This window comes from Choloepus didactylus, chromosome 2 (genome assembly GCF_015220235.1).
Source record: "Choloepus didactylus isolate mChoDid1 chromosome 2, mChoDid1.pri, whole genome shotgun sequence".
NCBI classification, from domain to species: Eukaryota; Metazoa; Chordata; class Mammalia; order Pilosa; family Megalonychidae; genus Choloepus; species Choloepus didactylus.
The window spans coordinates 2236946-2258030 of NC_051308.1; the positions used below are offsets into that span (position 1 = coordinate 2236946).

The 21085-nt window shown below is 43.9% G+C and overlaps 1 pseudogene; it reads right to left on the bottom strand.

Annotated features, from left to right (window-relative positions):
- Positions 1-333: 333 nt before the first annotated feature.
- LOC119528221 lies at positions 334-1216 on the bottom strand (annotated as a pseudogene).
- Between the last annotated feature and the right edge of the window lie 19869 nt (positions 1217-21085).

Consider the following 21085-nt stretch of genomic DNA (forward strand, 5'->3'; position numbering starts at 1 on the left):
TCCACAATGTTCTGGAGCTCGCTCTGATTGTCCATCTGACTGGCCTGTTATCCATGGGTGAGGACAGGAGATCCTGCATCTGGGCCTCATTCAGTCCTTCCACCCATGGGATGTCCAGGGTCTAGAGCAATGGACCACTGGAGCTTCAGATGGCTGAGACTGCAATCCACCAGCAGCCAGATAGTACCAAGTCTCAGAGCCCAGGAAGCCGGTTGAGGGGTCAGCTCAGCTGTTTCTTGGAGATATTGATCTAGCTGAGGTCCAGGGAGACTGGCTGTGGACAGATGATGCCGCTCAACATCTGGGGTGTGATGGTCTTGCAGTGGTTCAAGTTCATGTGGGTCCATAACGGCTTATCAGACACATGATGAACTCTTGTTGAGCTCCTTGCTCAGCGCTGGTGCTCAGCTCCCTGTTGGGGAGCCACTGTTTCCTGCCTGTCATCACCTTCTTCTCTTCTGGGCCCTCTGTGCTCTCGGTGCTGGGCCCAGCAGTGGGGGAGCTCAAGCACTCATGGTCACTCTTCTTGGTCTCCTCCAGCAGATCATCCTCAGGCTCCTGTTAGAAGCTCTGGAGTGGCTTGTTGGCTGGAGCCATGCGTCCCTTGGTGTTCTTCTAGGACCTCTGCTTTTTACTGAAAAGCTCATCTTCTTTGCCAGGTTTTAGCTGCTGCTGGAAGTCAGTGAGTCTGGATCTCTACCAAGGGCTGTGGCTGCTTCTTGGAGGGGACCTCAGCCAAAGGTGAGAGGAGGAACGGGGGATGTTTGAAGCCATGAGGCTCACTTGCATCCATTCAGCTCTTGGGGCTTCTCACATTCCTACTTCCTCCTCAGGTGCGCATCATCAGACTTTCGGTGCAGAATACCACTGGGGGCACCTTCTTGGGGTGCCTGTCTGACCTGGGCCGGAGTGCCTGCTCACACTCACCCCTCCGCGTGGCAGGCTGCTGCCCTCCCTTGTTGTCCCGGCTCATCTTCTGCTCCCCAAGCAGGGAGCCGGGCAGGTTGCAGATGTACTTGAAGCCAGGGCCCCGCTTTTGTCTGCCGCTCTTGCCAGCATGGGTACACTTTGGAGACTCCCAGCAGTTGGGAAGCTCATCGTTGACCTCATCCTCCTTCTCCTTTATCTTGAGGCCTCTGGGGTGGATGATCTTATTGCAGATGGAACACACTGTGAGCATGAGGTTAAACCTGCCATCTTCCTCGCCCACCACGTCTTCCTTCTCACACAAGGCTGCTGGGTTCTGGTCCAACTCTGATTCACAGTGGTTGTCCTTGGTGCTCAAAGACAGGGCCGTGGTTCTTGGAGGACCCAGGCTTGCGTGTGCTGACACGGCTGGAGCGAGCATCTGGGGTCGCCCGGGCTGGGGCTGGGCTCTGGCTCCTGCTGCAGCGCAGCAGGGAACAAACAAAAAACATTTTAATATAGGCATAATGTATAATTTTCTGGATTTAGTGCAGCTAATTAAACCATATCTTTATTGTTGAACTATTGGAATATTTTCCAATGCCTGATACATCTTGTGTATAGCAACTATCATTTTATTATCTATCTATTTATCTATCTATCTACCTACCTATCTACCTCAGTCATGATGCAGAGAAGGATCTGATTCTCCACAACCAAAGGAGGAGATGGAAAACATTCTCTATGTTGAGATTTTTTGTTCTGGCAGGCATGGGGCTAAGTGCTGGAATCAGGTAGCACCAAGAGAATATGGCCCAGGTGTCATGGAGCAGAATAGGATTATCACCAAATGGCTAGTGGGACCTAATGCTGCATGGACAGTGTCTTCAGGATCTGCTGGAGGCCTCTGGATTTGCTGTCAGGTTTGAAAGTCCTGGTAGTTGGAGAGACGAATAGCAGGTGATGGAAAAGCTGCCAGCAAGTAGAGGAAGCTGTTGAGTTACACCCCACTCACGCACTTCCAGCTGCTTCTTTAGCTTTCTGGAAGGAAACAAGGGCTTTGTCCATGGGGCTGAGGAAATCCTGGGCTAGTTCTCACAGGCTACCCCTCCCTGTCAACCCCCACCTTAGATCTGCCCTCACAAGGGTCCCCCTCACCTTGTGTCCTGCAGCCTGATCCACCTTATCCCCACTTTTCCACATCAACAGCCAGCTCCGGGCCCTGGTACAGATGCTGGGGCTCAGGACTTAAAGGCTCCCTCTGCTCTGTCCTGACCCTCGATGGGGGGGGGGGGGGGCCTGAAGGACCCAAAGGGAATGAGGGGCCTGGATCTGGGTGCCCTGGCCTGGGGGCTGGGAAGCCTCCATCACCCTGTGCCCCTCTCTCAGCCTCACCTCACCCCAGTCCCAGCATACCCAGACCTGAGCTGCCTGTCCCTGCCCCTACCCCATGGATTCCTGTGTCGCTTAGCCCTAAGCATCACTCCAAGTGCATTCCCTCCCCTCCCAGCCTGAGTCAGTTGTGCTCGGGGCAATGGCCACTGGTCGGCTTGGGGATCTGGGATCTGGCAGGAGGCTGTGTTCAGGCTGAGCCAGGATCCCATCTCCTGAGCCTCATCCTGGCCCGGGCTCCCCTGTCAGCTTCCCCCTTTTCCCTACTGCATCCCTGGTCAACTTCTGTGGAAACACCCCGTGAACTCAGCCTATGGGGAGTTCCCTTCCCTGCCCCTCCTGCTGGGATCAGACCCAGGCCCACTGCTCTTAGCCTGGTGGCTGAAATCCTTTACCCTGGACCACATCACTTGGAGCTACCCTGCAGCTGCCTCGCCCAAACGTGAGGACCGCCATGCCTTGTGTTCCTGTGACCCCACGCCTCCCACCACGGGCTCTCCCAAACAGAGCCCCAGTCAGAATGGGCCTGACTTTGCCAACCCCCTTCAGCAGCCACAGGCCCTAAGCCTTGTGTGTGTCTCTCTGCTTTCCCACTGGCTGGGGACAGAGAGGTTCTCTCACACTTAGAGCTCAGCATTGCCCCAGGAATCACTGTTTACGCTGAGGACAAGTCATTCCCTGCTGTCTCCTTTCTAGGAGAGAAGGTTCCACAGATGGTGTGGGGAAAGATGCAGGGATTCTGCTCCCTCAGTCCTCACGCCAACCCACCTGCTCTTTGCTCCATACCTGTCACTCTGTAGGCCTCTGCCTTGGAGGCCAAGAAGGCTGAGCAGGTGGGGCTTATAGGGAGAGTGCAAGGGCCTGGAACGATGGCTGCAGCTGCAGGGGAGGCTGCGCCGGGGCCAGGTGGTGGGGCAGAGGGGTGAAGGTCCTCACCCAGACTCCACCCCAAGGAGACCCTCCCTCAGCTTCTCCTGCCTCTGGGCATCCAGCAATGCCCCTGTTTTCTACCCTCCATTATGTGGGAGTGCTGGGACAGGTCCAGGGGTTTACCAGGGGACAGGGGATGTTCTCTGTCCTCAAGAAGCTCACACAGCTCAGGGGAAGCAAAGGTTCCAATAGAACAAATCCCTCTTGACAGGGCAGAAAGGAGGTGATGAATGAAGACGGTAGGGATAGCTTCTCCAGAGCCCGGGGAGGTGGCATCTGTGAATGGGCAAGACCCTCCAGCAACAGAACGCAACAGACACCACATTGTAGGAAAGTGATAATACAGGGAAGGCCTTGGAGGTGGAGGGAAACCCGTGTGTATCTACCCTGTGGGCTGGGGCCTGGGAGTGTCTGCTGAGGATGCATCCAAGAGAAGCCATCAGAGATTGGAGGGGAGTGGGGAGGGATGTACTCCAGGAAAAAAGCTTCCAAAAATCCCAGGGAGGGTGGGAGACAGCCTGCTGTGAGGAGTACAGGAAAGTGATGAGGGCCAGGATTAGATTCCCAGGGAATTTTCTTTCTGCTGACCGGTGCAGAGGCTCAGCTGAAGTCCAGCTGCTCCAGAAGGCCTTCCTGCAAGGCCTCTCTTCCGACTGACAGCTCGGGCATATGGTGGCTGCTTGAGCCCCTGCCTCCCTTTAAAAAATGGTATTATGGTTTTATATAAATATATTAATTATATATCAATATCATATATAATTATATATATAAATATAATGTATATATATTTTCAGAACTGTCCAGAAGACGTTACTGTTAATGTTAACCGTTATTTCCTTTGATGTTTTGATTTTGAAGGTCACTTCTCTTACAACTGTTTCAGGCATATGATAAGGTAAATTTTTGGTTCTTTGTCTATTTCATGATTGAAATATAAAGCCAGCTTTAATGCTTCAGCTTGTTCATTAGAAATACAAAAGAGAATTTTAATATTTTGCATTAACTAAAGAAATCTGAAGATTGAAAGATTGAAAGAAGAAATTGTACAGAAATGCTTTTATGAAACCAGGAAGTATTTTAGGTTAAAAATGAAAAGACTTTTAATTGCTGTTTGTATGTTTCAGTGAAGTCCCATTTTAGAATTATTATTGTTTTATTCATCTCCTCTTTCATCAACAAAATGATCAGTGCCCATGGTGAATGGGAATAGTTTGGTTAAAACTTTGCCAAACATAACCCTGAGGTGAGCAAGAATATAATTTGGGTATATCTTTCAGTTTACCTTGAATTTTTGTCTTTTTCATAAGATTTTCATTTCCTTTGCAGATATAGTAGGGAGTTCAGGAGGATGTTTATTCCTTCTGTTACAATGATATTCAGTACCAATTTTATAAGTGTATCTTGTGTGAAACTCAATAAATTCAATTTTATAATCTTTTTAAAAAGTATAATATATATCATATATATGTCATAAAAATGCCATTTTAAACTATTTTTTGAGTGTAGAATTCACTGGCATTAATTACATTCACAGTGTTGTACTACCATCACCACCAACCATTACCCAAACTTTTTCCTTATCCCAAACAGAAACTCTGTGCCCATTAAACAAATGACTCTCCCTCCCCTCTCCCCCAGTCCCCTGGTCAACTCTAATCTACTTTATGTCTCTATGAATTGCTTATGCCAGATATTTCATTTAAGTGTAATTCATAGTGTATTTGTCCCTTTGCATCTGGCTTCTGTTACTAATGTGTTGTAGCACGTATCAGAACCTCTTTCCTTTTGTATAGTTGGATATATTGCACACTTAGACCATGTTTTGTTTATTCATTCATCAGTTGATAGATATTTTGGTTGCTGCCATCTTGTGGCTATTGTGGATAATGCAGCTGTGAATATTTGTGTAAAAGTTTTCTAGTTCTGGCTTTCAGTTCTTTGGGATGTACACTGAGAGGGAATTGCTGGGTCATGTAATTGGATCTTCAACTTTTTTCAGGAACCTCTAAACTGTTTTCCACAGTGGCTGCATCCATTAGACGTTCCCACCAGCAATGCCTGAGGGTTCTTGTTTCTCTGCACCCTCCCCAACACTGTTAGTGCTTTTTTAAATAATAGCCATCTTAGTGGCTCTGGATCTTATTGTGGTTCAGATTTGCATTTCTGTAACAGCTAAGGATGTTGAGCATCTTTTTCTGTTTTTATTGGCTTCCCTGCAGGGATCAGAACCCACCCTACCACACACACACACACACACACACACACACACACACACACACACACACACACACACACGTGATATCGCTTCCTGTACTCTTTCCTGCCCCAGCTCCTTGCCCAGGAGGTGAGAGACAGATCCGCGGAGATGATGTGGCCCGCGGGGGACAGCGGGAGGGGACAGGAGGCGGCGGCAGTGCAGGGCAAGACAGAACACCCCCTCTTACTCCCCTACCCCCAGGTGTCTCTGCACTCCCTAGTTCTCCAGCCCCGGGTCTCCCCCCACTCACAGCCCCACCCCACCCCCTCCCCACCCCTCCCCCTTCACACCCCCTTCCCCACCCCTCCCCCTCCCCACCCCTCCCCCTCCCCATCCCTTCCCCACCCCCTCCCCCTCCCCACCCCTGTGGATCTGCAGAAGCCACAGTCACTGCTCACCTGCTCCGGACAGTTCTCCACCCCAGGCAGACCTTCCAAGTTTCATCTTGGGAAGGGATCAAAACCTGAACTGCCACCCAGTGGCTTCCCAGAGCTCTCACCTGCTGCTGCAGGTTTCCTCTTGTGCAATTTTTTTTTCCTTTTACCCTCATGGATGCTGACTTCCACAACTATCTCTTTCCTTCATAATTCATTCATCGTCCAACCCCTATTTAAATAACACACAAATAATCTGTGAAGAGGGAGTCATGATCTGCTGTGTCTGACAAGGACCCCTGAATCTTGGTGAGGGGTCCTGGCTAGGGCCCCTCTCCTCACCCACCCAGCAGGCCCCAGGTGAGGAGAATGGAGCTGAGGACTGCCTGGGGGTGGGGTGGGGGCGGGCTAACAACTAATTTAGGAAAGGTGCTGAGCCCTGAGCAGGGCAAGCACAGGGCTTCTTGGAAGATCTCCTTGTCCCTTTTCATTCTACCAGGCAGTGTCTTCTGCATTGCAGATGTGGAAATGGAAGCTAGAAAGCTCAAGAAATGTGCTTGAGGCCAGTCGCCCTGAATTTCATACACACCTGCTCCTGTTTCTGGAAGTTCCATCTGTACCCACACCAGGAACGTTGCCCATGACCGAGCCCATCCCCTCTGGAGGGCCCGCGTGAACCTGCAGCCAGGAACACAGTCTGGTGTGCTGGTCCCATCCTCCTCCTCACCTGCCACCCTGGCCCCAACACCAGGCTTCTGCCTCCTCATTGCGCACCCCATCACTTGCTAACTTAAGTGGCCTCAGGGTTGGGGCTCTCAGGCCCTTCCTGGTTGCCTCTGCCAGAGTTTAAACCCCGGGGGTGTCCCCAGCCCTAAGCATGGGGTCCCTTCCCCACAGACACATCACCTGGGCCCAGCAGGCTTCTGCTCCCAAGGCCAAGTCAGCCCAGGACCCTCCTCCCCCTGTACCTGCTCACCCCTAGGGCCTGCTGCCAGCCCCTGTCCCTGTCCTGAAGGAGGGCAGGCCCTGTGGTCAGTGCAGGCCCCTCACGTCCCCCAGCCTGAGGACACGTGGGTCCCCTCCTCGGAGCAGCCCTCCCAGGTGATGGATGCAGGAGTCTTGGTTCTCATTTAATGGGGGAGGGCAAGTGGGCGGGTGGGGGGCCTCAGGGGCTCTCCCCAGTCCTCATCCCAGGCTAAGACTTCCCCACTGGGACCTCAGCTCCCTCTCTTTCTGCCTGTAGCCCCACCCCCCTGATATAGACCAGGCAAGGACACACTTAGGGCTCCCCAGGGCAGGTGGTGGGAGCCATCCATCCATGAACTGGACGAGGGGAGTCGCAGCCAGGGATCCAGATCTGTTTAGGTCAGCGATGGCTGTGCTGAAGAGTGGGCCCCAAATAAGAGGGGACAGCTCCCTCAGCTCCTGCTGCCCCAGTAATTCAAGGCATCCCATAATGACTGAGGAACAGCATCATCTCCTTTTACAAACGTGATAAAGGGATACAGTCTATTCTTGTAGTTTTGGTTGCTAAAGCAAATACCATGCAATATGCAATGGGTTGGCATAAACAATGGGGATTTAATGGCTAATGATTTTGAGGCTAGGAGAAGTCCAAATCAAGGTGTCATCCAGGAGATGCTTTCTTCCTGAAGACTTGTGTTCTGGCTGGTGGCGATCCTTGGTCCTGGGCTCTTCCTGCCACATGGCAGAGCTCGCAGCAGCCTCTCCTGAACTCTCCCTGCTCTGCTGGGTTCCCTTGACTTTCAGCTTCTGGTGGCTCCTCTATGGCTGTCTCTTTCTGTGATGTTCTCTATAAGGTGTTCAGTAATAGGATTAATGCCCGTTCTGGGCCACAACTTACGTGAAGTAACCTTATCAAAAAGTCCTGTTTACAAGCGTTCACACCCACAAACATGGATTAAGTTTAAGAACATGTTTTTTGGGGGGTACATAGTTACCAAACACCACAATTTTCAAGGACCTATGGATTTAGTGGGAGGCAACAAAATAAACAAAGCACCATTGTACAATGAAATCCTCTTCCTGTGGGGCATTTGTTAGGCCTGGGGAGGATAAGGAAGGCCCCAAGGATGTGCCACTTATGCCCAGCTTTGAAGTTTGGGTGGAATTCCAGGCAGGGGCCTGTGCTGGGACAGAGGCCCTGGCTCACGGGGTGGGACCAGGGGCAGCTGGGTGTCTGGGCCATGGAGCGTTGGAGAGGGAGGTGAGACGGGGCAGGGAGCCTGGTGGGAAAAATCCCTATAGCGGTCCCTGAGTCCCCAGACAGGAACTCCCCAGACTCTGCCTTATCTGTGTGCAGGTTGACATGCTTGCACATGCATACATACATGTGCACACTCACACACATGTGCACATGCACACACATGCTCACACACGTACATGCTTACCCATGGATGTACACATATGCACATGCAGAGCCGAGGGGCTGACCTAATCTCAGAAGGGCCCCCTAGTTCTCCCAACTGCCCCTCTCTGACTTGGTCACCCGTTAGCTCATCCATCAGCTCTTGCATTTTCTTCCAAGATGTCGAGAATTTCTCATGTCTGTTTTCATTCCTGGGATCTCCCCTAGAGCCCTTCCTGAAACTCTCCATCATTCCCTGGCCTCTCCCCCTTCTCCTTGGTTCCTGGAGCAGTTCTGGATGGGTCATCAGGTCATAAGCATCCTTAATATTGGGCTGCTCTGCTTCATTCTGATGATCACCTTGGCCTCCCCCCTCATCCAAAGACATGGCCTTCTCTTCTGGAGCAACCTTGTTCACCGCAGGTTTGCATGTCCTTCTGTCCCCTGCTGATGGTGTTCTCCTGTTCTCCTTTCAGCTCACCTGCCCCTTGCTTCAGCAAAGAGATGGTGCTTGGGCAGCTAAGGTGGACTCACTTCTCCCTTTACAGAAACACAAACTCTCCTCCTTCTGCATTCTTCCACCTTCCATTGCCCTTCCTGTATGGGTTCCCATCTGCTCCTTCACAAACCACTCCCAATCTTCCTGGCTTATAACAATAGTCATTTTAATTGCTCAGGATTCTGCAAGTCAGCAATTCCAATCACTGTGCTATCATTTTTATTCTGAATCTGCCATTTGAATGCAGAAATATGTTGTACAACAGTGGTTGGAGATAGAAGCCGTGCCAGAAGCAAGCACTAGCAATTATGAACCGTTAGGAACATATCATTTATTTTATTTTATTTTTTTAACTTCATTTATCAAAAAATTAAAAAAAAAAACATTTCAAAAAAAACAAAACAAAGGAATAAGAAAAAAATATCCTAAAATAACTATACTTCCAGTATGCTCTTACCATACCCCAAGAAAATCAACAAGCCATAGTTATTCCTGAGCATTCCCTTGTCATTAAGATTACCCTCGATATCTTATCTGTTCATATGAGATTATTGTTCCCCCTTTACTAGTGGCTGTCTATCTCTAGGTCCCCTGTATTCTACAATAAAAGACACTTGTTTTACATTTTTCACAAAGTTCACATTTGTGGTATCATACAATATCTCTCCTTTTGTGTCTGGCTTATTTCACTCAACATTATGTTCTCAAGGTTCATCCATGTTGTCATATGCTTCATGACCTCATTCTTTATCACTGCTGTGTAGTATTCCATTGTGTATATGTACCACAGTTTATTTATCCACTCATCTGATGTAGGGCGTTTAGGTTGTTTCCATTTCTTGGCAATTGTGAACATTGGTGTGCAAATATCTATTTGTGTCACTGCTTTCAGGTCCTCTGGGTAAATACTAAGAAGTGAAATTGCTAGTTTTCTCATAAACCACCAAACTGTCTTCCAGAGTGGCTGAACCATTATACAGTCCCACCAACTGTGAATAAGAGTTCCAGTTTCTTCACGTGCTCTCTAGCATTTGTAGTTTCACTTAATGGGAGCCATTTTTATTGGTGTGAGATGATACCTCATTGTGGTCTTGATTTGCATCTCCCTGATAATTAGTGAAGATGAACATTTTTTCATGTGTTTTTTAGCCATTTGTATTTCATATCTTTTGCCCATTTTATAATTGGGCTGTTTGTACTAAAGTAGTTGAGTTGTAAGATTTCTTTATATATACAAGATATTTGTCTCTTATTAGATAGGTAGTTTCCAACTGTTTTCTCCCATTGTGTTGGTTGTCTCTTTACCTTTCTGACAAATTCCTTTGAGGAACAGAACTTTTAAATCTGAGGAGTTCCCATTTATCTATTTTTTCTTTCAATGCTTGTGCTTTGGGGGTAAGGGTCTAAGAAGCGACCTCCTAATACTAGGTCTTAAAGATGTTTCTCTACATTATTTTCTAAGAGTTTTATGATGGAGTCTCCTATAGTGAGGTCTTTGATCCACTTTGAGTTAATTTGTGTATAGGGTGTGAGGTAGGGGTCCTATTTCATTCTTTTAGATATAGATATCCAATTCTCCCAGCCCCATTAATTGAAGAGGCTGTTATGTTCCAATTTAGTGGATATTGGGGACTTATCAAAAATCAGTCAACCAGAGATCTGGGGATCTACTTCTGAATTCTCAATTTGATTCCATTGATCAATATGTCTATTTTTGTGCCAATACCATGTGGTTTTGACTACTGTGGCTTTCTAGTAGGCTTCAAAGTCACGCAGTGTAAGTCTTCCCACTTCATTTTTCTTTTTTAGAATATTTTTAGCAATTCGAGGCATCTTTCCCTTCCAAATATATTTGATAACTAGCTTTTTCATGTCTGCAAAGTAGATTGTTTGAATTTTGATAGGAATTGTTCAAATCTGTAGATGAGTTTGGGTAGAATTGACATCTTAACTATGTTTACCCTTCCTATCCATGAATATGGAATATCTCTCCATCTCACCACCATTTTTTTTAAGAAGCCCATTTTTAAAAATTAATTGACCAGGCATAAAGTTTCTCTGTCAAAGCATAAAAGTTTCTAAAATGTATGCTATTTTTTTGTTTTCCTAGTGATGAAAAAGTTACACATTGAGGACCTTTGCTGTAGAGGAGTAATTTCCTTTTTTTTTGGTAACATATACACAACATAAAAGTTCCCATTTTAACTACTTTCAAGTATACAATTCAGTGGTATTCATTACATTCACAATGTTGAGGTACTAGCACCACCAATCATTACCAAAAACATTCCATCACTCCAAACAAAGCTCTGTACCCATTAAGTATTAACTCCCTGTTCCTTATTCCCCTTCCCCTAATAACCTCCAATCTATCTCTGTCTCTATGAATTTGCTTAATCTACATATATCACATAGGTGGAATCATGCAATATTTAGTTAACTTCGGGGTTATTTCACTCAACATGATGTCTTCCAGTTCATTCATGTAGCAGGTTTCAGAACTTCATTCCTTTCTATGACTGAAGAATATTCAGGAACTTCCTCTTAAAACCCACATGGGGTGTCCCACATGCCTCAGCAAATGCAGGGGAGGGAAACTGCAAAATTCAAAGCTGTCCAAATGAAGTTTGATGTAGAATACAATGGTTAGTAAAGAATGATTAATAAATATGCTAATTCGAGGGTTACGTATATATTATTAGAACTCAACCATTACTGTAACAGTTCTTTAGAACTTAAACCAACTAAATATTTTTCCTCTGACATTGTTTGGAATTGCTGGTGCCTGGTGACAATTAAAAGCAAGCCAACTTTTAGTTAGGTGTATTAATATTTGCGAGTGATCTATAGACAGTGCACTTTGCCTGCAGCTGGGGGCCACTCCTTGGGTGCCACTGTCCCATAGACACCGACACCTTCCCCTGCCTTCCTCACAGTGAGGACTGGGCTGCCCAGACTACTTAACACTGCAACCTCCACCCTTCCCTTGCCTGAACCTGTTTTTAACTGCTGCATAATATACTAGATAATTCTATGTGATTGTCTGTGTGTCTGCTTTCCTATCAGAATGTCACCTCCATGAGGACAGAGACTTTTGTCCGTTTTTTCACCATTCACTGATGTAGTCCAGGTGCTTAGAACCCCTGGTAGACACTCAATAAAAATAGTATTTGTTGCATGGTATAAAAAGGAGTGACTTGGGCATGGAACTCTTTGTCTATTAATGCTAGATGATAAATCAAGACTCAGAAGGGTCAGTGTTTTCTTAGTAATAGAAAAGACTATGTTGTCATGAAATGGAATAAAAGTCAAGCTAGGAAAGACTATGGATCCTAATAATTCCTCATTGGCATAACCCTCTGTTGGCATCCCTCCTTCCCTTTTTCACCTTCCTCACCCCATCGGGTATAATTTTGGCATCACTTCCCAAATAAACTACCTGCACTCAAGTCCTTGTCTCAGTGTCTGCTTTTGGGGGAGCCCAAAACAACAGAGCAGCCTGCCAAAGTCTTCCTTGCGCTGAATAATTTAAGACCTCCAGGTTGATGGCGTTGGTCATCACAGTGCAGTCACAGCCTGGAGCATAAATTCTAGCCCTGGACATGTTTGCAGACTGAGCCCTTTGCCCCCAGGGGAGCCTTCCACTTAACCAAGGACCTGAGATGCTTGCCTGCACCATAAATGTACCTAGCCTCCTCCACAGGGACACTTACCAGTGCGCCTGCCCTGGAGAAAGGGAACTACCAGAATTTGAGTTTGGGGGGATTATTCAGATCACGGTTCTGTGCAGAAGATATTTCCTGGGGACCCAAAAAACACCACTGCAGTCCATGAGTCCATGTTCGGACTTACGGAGGCAAAAATGACCATTTGACCGATTTCATCCAACCCTGAGACTAGCAAGTCTGCACTACTACCCTGTGGTTGTTTCTCGAGTTCCCATGTGCTCCTGCATGGACTTCCTGGCTACAGAATGCCAGCTCAGTCCTCCAAACGCAAGGAACCAGGTTCTGCCAACAACTGAGTGAGGCAGGAAGCAGATTCCTCCCTGAGGATCCCGATAAGAGCCTGGCTGGTGGACGCCTTGATTTCAACCCTGCAAAACCCAGAGCAGAGAAATCAGTCAAGCCAGCCTAGACCTCTGACCTACGTAAACATGTAATGATTTACGCAGCTAAGCTTGTGGCAATTTGTTATAGCTGCAACAGAAAATTTATACATGCACCTTCCTGTTTAAGTGAGATTTTGACTGCATATAAAATTCCAGGCTCAAAGTTTCTTTTCCATAATTCTTTAGAAATAATATTCCTTTGTCCTTTGCTCGCTAGAAGTCTGTGGTCAGTTTCCTTCATGCTTGTATAGCTTCTTGGTGTCAATTTTGGGGAGGGTGTCAGAAGACAGTGCAGGTTTGTTAGCTCTGTTCTACTATCCAAGTCTGGTGGAAGTATCTTGTGGAGGTGAAGGAAGGATTAAAAACCCTTTTACATGAACTTGTAGCTGACACAGTCCATTGTTTGTTGCTGTTGTCATTGTTGTTCAGCTACTACTATCCTCCCCTCCCCCTACATTTATGAAATTCAAATTTATTGAGATACAATTTACATACAAGCCTACCCTTCTTTTTGAATACAAGTAAATTAAGGTCCCTTATCTTTGGGAGTTTATTGGAAACATGTTGGCATTCGGCCAAATTATACTGCATGTTCCCAGAATTGAAAGCAGATGGATGCTATTCCTTCAGCCATAAATCATTTTACCAACCTGAAAATTCTCTAAGAATCATATTTCCAAGCAGTGCCATCCTCACATTTGCAGAAGGAAAAGAATTAATGAATTTTTCAGTGAACACACTAACTTTTAGACAAAATGAATGCTGGAATGAGCTTAAGTTCACTTTTGCTTACTATCATCCTTATAGTTCATAAATTTCATGAAAGCAGCCCACATAATCCTATACTTACTGTAATCATGATAGCTATTTTAATAAAAAATCCAATCTCTTTTTGTCACCAGAAACACTTGTTAATTCTAGACTTTAAAAATATATTGCCATGTTTTAAACAACAGCTTGCTTTTAAAACTGATCTCAGCTGAATTAATCAGAAGCTAGTAGATTTTTTTATGGCTCTAACAGAAGTGTAATGAATACTTTTAAACTTTCTTTTCTTTTTCCTTTTCTTTTCTTTTTTTTTTAGGATATATCTAGACTGTGTGAATTATAGCAACACTTTGCCTGTGAGGAGAAATCACTAGTTTGGAATTTAACATACAGAATGTCAACCTAGGAAAACATGTAAAAAATCAGTAGAATTGTGCCTTTAAGACTACAAATGAGCAATAAAAATACATATTACGAGAGTCACCTCATGGGATGCCTAGGCATTTACTTGCAATGTGAGCATTTTTCTGCCTAGAAACTGCATAATTGACTGTTCAGCTCTGGCTGGCAGACACCATGTGCCATAGCAACAGCAGAGCGAGAAAACCAGGAAAAATTTCTGCTAGCAATAAAATGATCTCAAATCTTCTTTTGAAAAACATTTTGGCAAAGCCCCATCCTCTAACAAACAAACTAACAAACGCACAACAAAAGCAACAGCGACAGATCATATTTAAGCCTCTCATTTCTGCAACAATGGATGAAAATTGTAAATAGAGTGAATTAATGTTTATCTACAAAAAAGGCTTACAGACATAAAATGAAAAGCTAATAGTATACATTTTTCACCAAAATATTTTGCTTTATTAGTAGGCATATGTTAAATATTTAATTTGACTTCTATTTAATTAATCAGATAATTTTTTTCCCATTTTTTTTCTGATTTTGTTGTGTATTACAAGATATTTTCTTGTATTTTTGCCTCAATAATACTTAATACTTAAAAAAATTGCTCCTGTTAGGTGATGGCATCCATAATGAGTTACTATCAAAATATTTCTTATCTCTTTGCGGCAGTAAACCTTATCTCAGAGTATGCTTGTCTTCTGTTTGATTTCTGCTGGCTGAGCACGCTTACGCAACATTCTTTGAATTCTCCTTTTCCTCTCTCTTTTATGTAAGGGACCCTTCCTTGCAATTGTTCTGTCTCCATTCTGAGCCAAAAAGATCCATCTTCCCATTGATAACACTTAGTCTCTGGCTTCTCCTCCCACAAAACATTAAGCCAGCCACTGGCATGCCATAGCTGAGTCAATGTTTACTGCAAGCGATGCTCATTTCCCCACCAAGGCAGGCTTAGTCACTGGTTCTGGAGCCATTGCTGGGAAGGAGCATGGATTGGCCCAGAGCATGAGCCTCCAAGGGTGTGGCCTGGAAAAACAAGGATAAAAAGGAAGAACCCAAGACACACATGAGTCTCAGCAGAGGTCCTGGGGGCACTGCTGTTACTCCGGTAACATTACTCAACTAGGAGATCTCCACCTGCTTGGCACCATCTCCCTCCCCACTGCTGTGTGTGTGTGTGTGTGTGTGTGTGTGTGTGTGTGAAATCATCTTTTCTTTATGTTTCCTGAAGATGCGCTGGTTAGATCTTTCTCTTAAAGCTTATGATTTTTGTTTCAGTTTCCCAGCTGCTGAAAGAATGGGTTGGATTAACAACAGGAATTTATTGGCTCACAAGTTCAGAGGCTAGAAGACTTACTTCCTCTCAGGGTTGGTGTTGTCAGGCTGGCCGACAATCTTTGGGGTTCCTTAGCTTTCCTGTCACAAGGTAATGTACATGGCGGTGTCTTCTCCTTTCTCTTCTGTGTCCAATTTCCTTTGCTTGTAAGGACCTCAGCCATATTGGATTAAGGCCAGACCTTATTCAATTTGGGCACACTTTAACTAATTACCTCCTCAAAGGTCTTGTTTGCAAATGGGTTCATACTTACAGGACTAGGACAAAACCTGAACATAGGTTTTGTGGGGGATGTGATTCAATCCCCAACATTTTGGCAACAAGAAAGGAGTCTTTTCTATTTTCTGTTTTGCCATGCATCTCCCCTGAGGTGAAGAACACAGAATACTTCTTGCTAAAACATGGAGAAGGAAAGTTGGAAATATATATAGAAAAATCTTATATTGCTTTTTATATTGCTAGAAAGAGGTCCACTCAGCTGACACAAGCCAGGTTAGATTTTATTCTCTTGAAGTTTGGCATGAATAAGAACACACAAGAGTCATTCACCACTGCTCTCTCTGTGATCCAAGTGGTTCAGATTCAAGATGAATTTTCTATCTCTGAGAGAGATGATATTTTAGGCACACAGTTTCGACTCAGTCTACGAAGAGGAGGGACATGTAACTCCCCATTTAAAAGCATAGCTGAGTTTACATGAGAGGGAAATTTACAAACATGAAAAGAGATTTGGAAAGCAGGGCGGTAATCCATAAATGGGTGTGGTGGCTTCCCAGGGGCTGCTGGGAGGGCAAGGGAGCAGGTAGAGGTTGTTGGTCTCAGTAAGCAAGGTGTGCCAGTTTGAATGCGTTATGTCCCCCTGTGCCGGTTTGAGTGTATTGTGTCCCCCAAATGCCGCTATCTTTGTGGTCTTGTGTGGGGCAAAAGTTTTGGTGCTGGTTAGATTTGCTTGGAGTGTGCCCCACCCAGCTGTGGGTGATGATTCTGATGAGATGTTCCCATGGAGGCGTGGCCCTGCCCATTCAGGGTGGGCCTTGATCGGTGGAGCGATATAAATGAGCTGACTCAGAGAGAGGAAAAGAGAGTGCAGCTGGGAGTGATGTTTTGAAGAGGAGCAAGCTTGCTAGAGAGGAACATCCTGGGAGAAAGCTGTTTTGAGGCCGGAGCTTTGGAGCAGACGCCAGCTGCCTTCCCAGCTAACAGAGGTTTTCCGGACGCCATTGGTCATCCTCCGGTGAAGGTACCTGATTGCTGAGGTGTTACCTGGGACGCTTTGTGGCCTTAAGACTGTAACTGTGTAGTGAAATAAACCCCCATTTTATAAAAGCCTGTCCATCTCTGGTGTTTTGCATTCTGCAGCATTAGCAAACTAGAACACCCCCAAAACAGCAGTATCTTTGATACAGTCTTGTGTGGGCAGACATATTAGTGTTGATTAGATTGTAATTCTTTGAGTGTTTCCATGGAGATGTGCCCCACCCAACTGTGGGTGATGACTCTGATTGGATAATTTCCATGGAGGTGTGGCCCCGCCCATTCAGCATGGGCCTTGATTAGTTTACTAGGGCACTATATAAGCTCAGACAGAAGGAGCGAGCTAGCTACAGCCAAGAGGGACACTTTGAAGAATGCTGAGAGGAGCTGAGAGAAGAGCTGCAGCTTACAGTGACATTTTGGAGATGGCCTTTCAAAGCAGACTTTTGCTCCGGAGAAGCTAAGAGAGGACAAATGCCCCAAGAGCAACTAAGAGTGACATTTTTGAGGGTCTGTAGCCTGGAGAGTAATGTCCTGGGAGAAAGCCATTTTGAAACCAGAACTCTGGAGCAGCCACCAGCCATGTGCCTTCCCAGCTAACAGAGGTTTTCTGGATGCCATTGGCCATCCTCCATTGAAGGTACCCGATTGTTGATGCATTACCTTGGACACTTTATGGCCTTAAGACTGTAACTGTGTAACCAAATAAACCCCGTTTTATAAAAGCCAATCCATTTTTGGTGTTTTGTGAAAAGGCAGCATCAGCAAACCAGAACACAAGGGGTTTAGATTTTACTTCTATTCAGAGAGAAGAAATAAGGCCATGGGCTCTGTCAAGGTGAGGAGTTGGAACTGAGATACCATATAAAGATGGGATATAGTGAATAGGTGGATTAGAAAAAAATCTGGTTGGTGGCACAGACAATGTAGAAGCAAAAGAAGATGGCCAGCACGCTACTCTGTCTCAGGAGTTTTTGAGTGAAAACAAACAAACAAAAATTCTCCCCTAAGCATTAATGACTGCAGCCTGCCCTCACTTGCTTTAGGTTTGAAATTTATTCTACCCAACTGGTCCAGAAATCTCCAAGGCAAAAAAATGAACACAAAATTGATTCTTGGCCGATAGGGATCCCATGGGTTTCTAGCAGAATGAAACATAATACCTTTCCAAAAGAACACAAACTCAACCCACACTGCAGAGTTTTGCTACAGATAAAGCTCTGCCAAAGACCTGCTCATGATTTAAAATTATAGAACATATCAAGACTCAAACCACAATAAGTGAGATAAGCCAATTCAACATAGTAGATTAGATTCAAGAACAACAGATATTGGAACTATCAAATAAAACTATCAAGTAACACTATGTATATTTAAATTATTAAATGCATAAATGAAGAAATTAAAAATGCTACAAGTAACAAGGTGCTGTCAAAAAGGACTAGCTTGATTTGAACCACAACCAAACAGAACATCTAGAAATGAGAAATACAGTCATTATATATATAATCAAGAAAATCTCTGTCTTATCACCAGCTGGTTACAAAATCAAGAAACAGACTTGTCAGGGAATAGATACCAGAAATAACATTTTAAAATATTAAAATGGACAGTGTGCAACAAAAGAGTTCAAGACAAACAAAGAAACAGAAAATAATGGCCAATCCAAAGGGAGAGGATAAAAATCCAAAAATTACCAATGAAGAAGACAAGAATGTATACATATCAACAAAGACTTTAAAAAAAAATGATCTTAAAAATGCTCAAAGAGATGAAGGAAAATACAGAGAAAGAACTAAAGGATATCAGGAAAACAATCAATGAGTGAACAATATGAAAATCTTAGTAAAGACATAGAAATTTTACAAAGGAAACAGACAAAACTACTGGAGTTGAAGACCACAATAACTGAAATGAAAAATTCCAAGGAGAGTTTCAAGAGCAGATTGGAGCTTGCAGAAGAAAGAATCAGCAAACTCAAAGACAAGACTGCTGAAAGGAGACAGGCTGAGGAACAGAAAGAAAAAAGAATGATAAAAAGTAAAAATAGCCTAAGACCTCTGTGACATCATCAAACATACCAATATTCACGTTATGGGAATCCCAGAAGGAGAAGAAAGAGAGAAATGTCCACAGAAGGAATATTCAAAGAAGTAATGACAGACAACTCCCCAGACTTAGCAAAAGACATGAATATGCATATCCAAGAATCCCAGAGAACACCAAATGGGATAAACATGAAGAAAAATACACCCTGTCATATCGTGGTCACACTGTTACATGCGAAGGACAGGGAGAGATTTCCGAAAGCCTCAAGAGAAACGCAGCGTGTTATGTTACACTGAGAGCCAGTTTCTCAGTAGAAACTATGGAGGCAAGAGGCAATGGGTTGAAATACATAAAGTGCTGAAAGAAAACAACTGCCAACCAAGGATTTTATATCTGGTGAGACTGTCTTTAAAAAATAAGGGGGAGGTTAAGACTTTCCCAGATAATCACAAGCAATGCTTAAGGGAGTTCTTCAGAGTGAAAGGAAAGAATACTAGACAGTGGTTCAAAGCAGATTAAGAATTAAAGACCTCCAGTAAAGGTAACCATTAGGGTGACTATAAATGCCAGTATTATTGTATTGTATTGCAGAGCCCCAAAATATATGATGCAAATACTGACAGATTTGAAAGAAGAAATTGACTTTTCTACATTAATAGTAGGAGACTTTGATGCACCACTTTCAATAATGGAGCTGGTCAGAAGATCAATGAGGAAATGTAAGACTTGAACAATACTGTAAACCAACTAGATCTAACAGAAAAATATGGAACACTTCATCCAACAACAGAATAGCCATTCTTCTTGCATGCACATAGATCATTCTCCAGGATAGACCATGTCTTAGTTCACGAAACAAGTCTTGATAAATTAAAAAAATATTGAAATTATACAAAGTGTCTTCTCTGACCACAGTGGAATGCAGCTAGAAATCAACAATAGTGGGAGAAAGGGAAAATTCACAAATATGTGGAAATTAAACAACATACTATTAAACAAATGATGGGTTAAAGAGGAAGTCATAAGGGAAATTAGGAAATAGCTTGAGGCAAATGCAAATGAAAATACAGCATTCTAAAACTAATGGGATGCAGCAAAGAGTGCTGAGAGGGGAATTTATAGCTCTAATTGCCTGCATTAAAAAAGAAGAAAGACTTCAGATCAGAGACCTAATCTCAAAACTGGAAGAACTAGAAAAATGAAGAGCAAACTAAACCCAAAGCAAGCAGATGGAAGGAAATAACAAAGATTAGAGTGGTGATAAATGAAATAGAAAACATAAAAAACAATAGAATCAACAAAACCAAAAATCAACAAAATCAAAAAACAATAAAGAGAATCAACAAAACCAAAACTGATCTTTGAAAAGATCAATAAAATTGGCAACCTTAGCTAGACTGAAAAAGAAAAAAAGAGGAAAAAATAAAGAAAATTAGAAATGTTAAGGGAACATTATTATCACCACCCCCCCCCGAAATTAGGCAAGAAAAACTTTACACCAATAAGTTAGATAACTAGATGAAATGGACAAATTCTTAGAAACTGTCTATACTGACTCAAGAAGAAATAGAAGAAATAGATCTAAACAAACCAGTTCCTAGTAAAGAGATTGAATCAATAATCAGAAACCTCCCAACAAAGAAAGCCCAGGGACAGATGGTCTCACAGGGGAATTTCACCAAACCTTCCAAGAAAACTTAGCTCTGATTCTGCTTAAACTCTTCCAAAAAATTGAAGAGGGAACACTCCCTAATCCATTCTATGAAGTCAATATCACCCCTGTACCAAAACTAGATAAAGTTACCACAAGAAAATTACAGACCAATCTCTTCTATGAATATAGATGAAGAAATCCTCAACAAAATACTAGCAAATTGAATCCAATAGTATATTAAAAGAATTATACACCATGACCAAGTGAGATTTATCTTTGGTATGCAAGGGTGGTTCAATATAAGAAAATCAACTATTGTAATATACCACATTAACAGAATGGAGAAAATACTACATGATCATCTCAATTAATGCAGAAAAGGCACTTGAAAAAAATCCAGCACCCTGTCTTGATAAAAACACTTGAACACTACGAATAGGAGGAAACTTCCATAATATGATAAAGGACATACATTGGAAACCCACAGCTATTATCCAACTTAATGGTGAAAGACTGAAAGCTTTCCATCTAAGATCAGGAAGAAGGCAAGGATACCCACGGTAACCACTGTTATAAAACACTGTACTGGAGGTTCTTGCTGGAACAGTTAGGCAAGAAAAACAAATAAAAGGCATCCAAATTGGAAAGGAAGAAGTTAACTTTCCCTGTTTGCAGATGAAATGATCCTATATATAGAAAATTTTGAAAAATCCACAACAAAGCTCCCAGAGCTAATAAATGAATTCAGCAAAGTGGCAGGTAACAAGACCAAAACCCAAAAT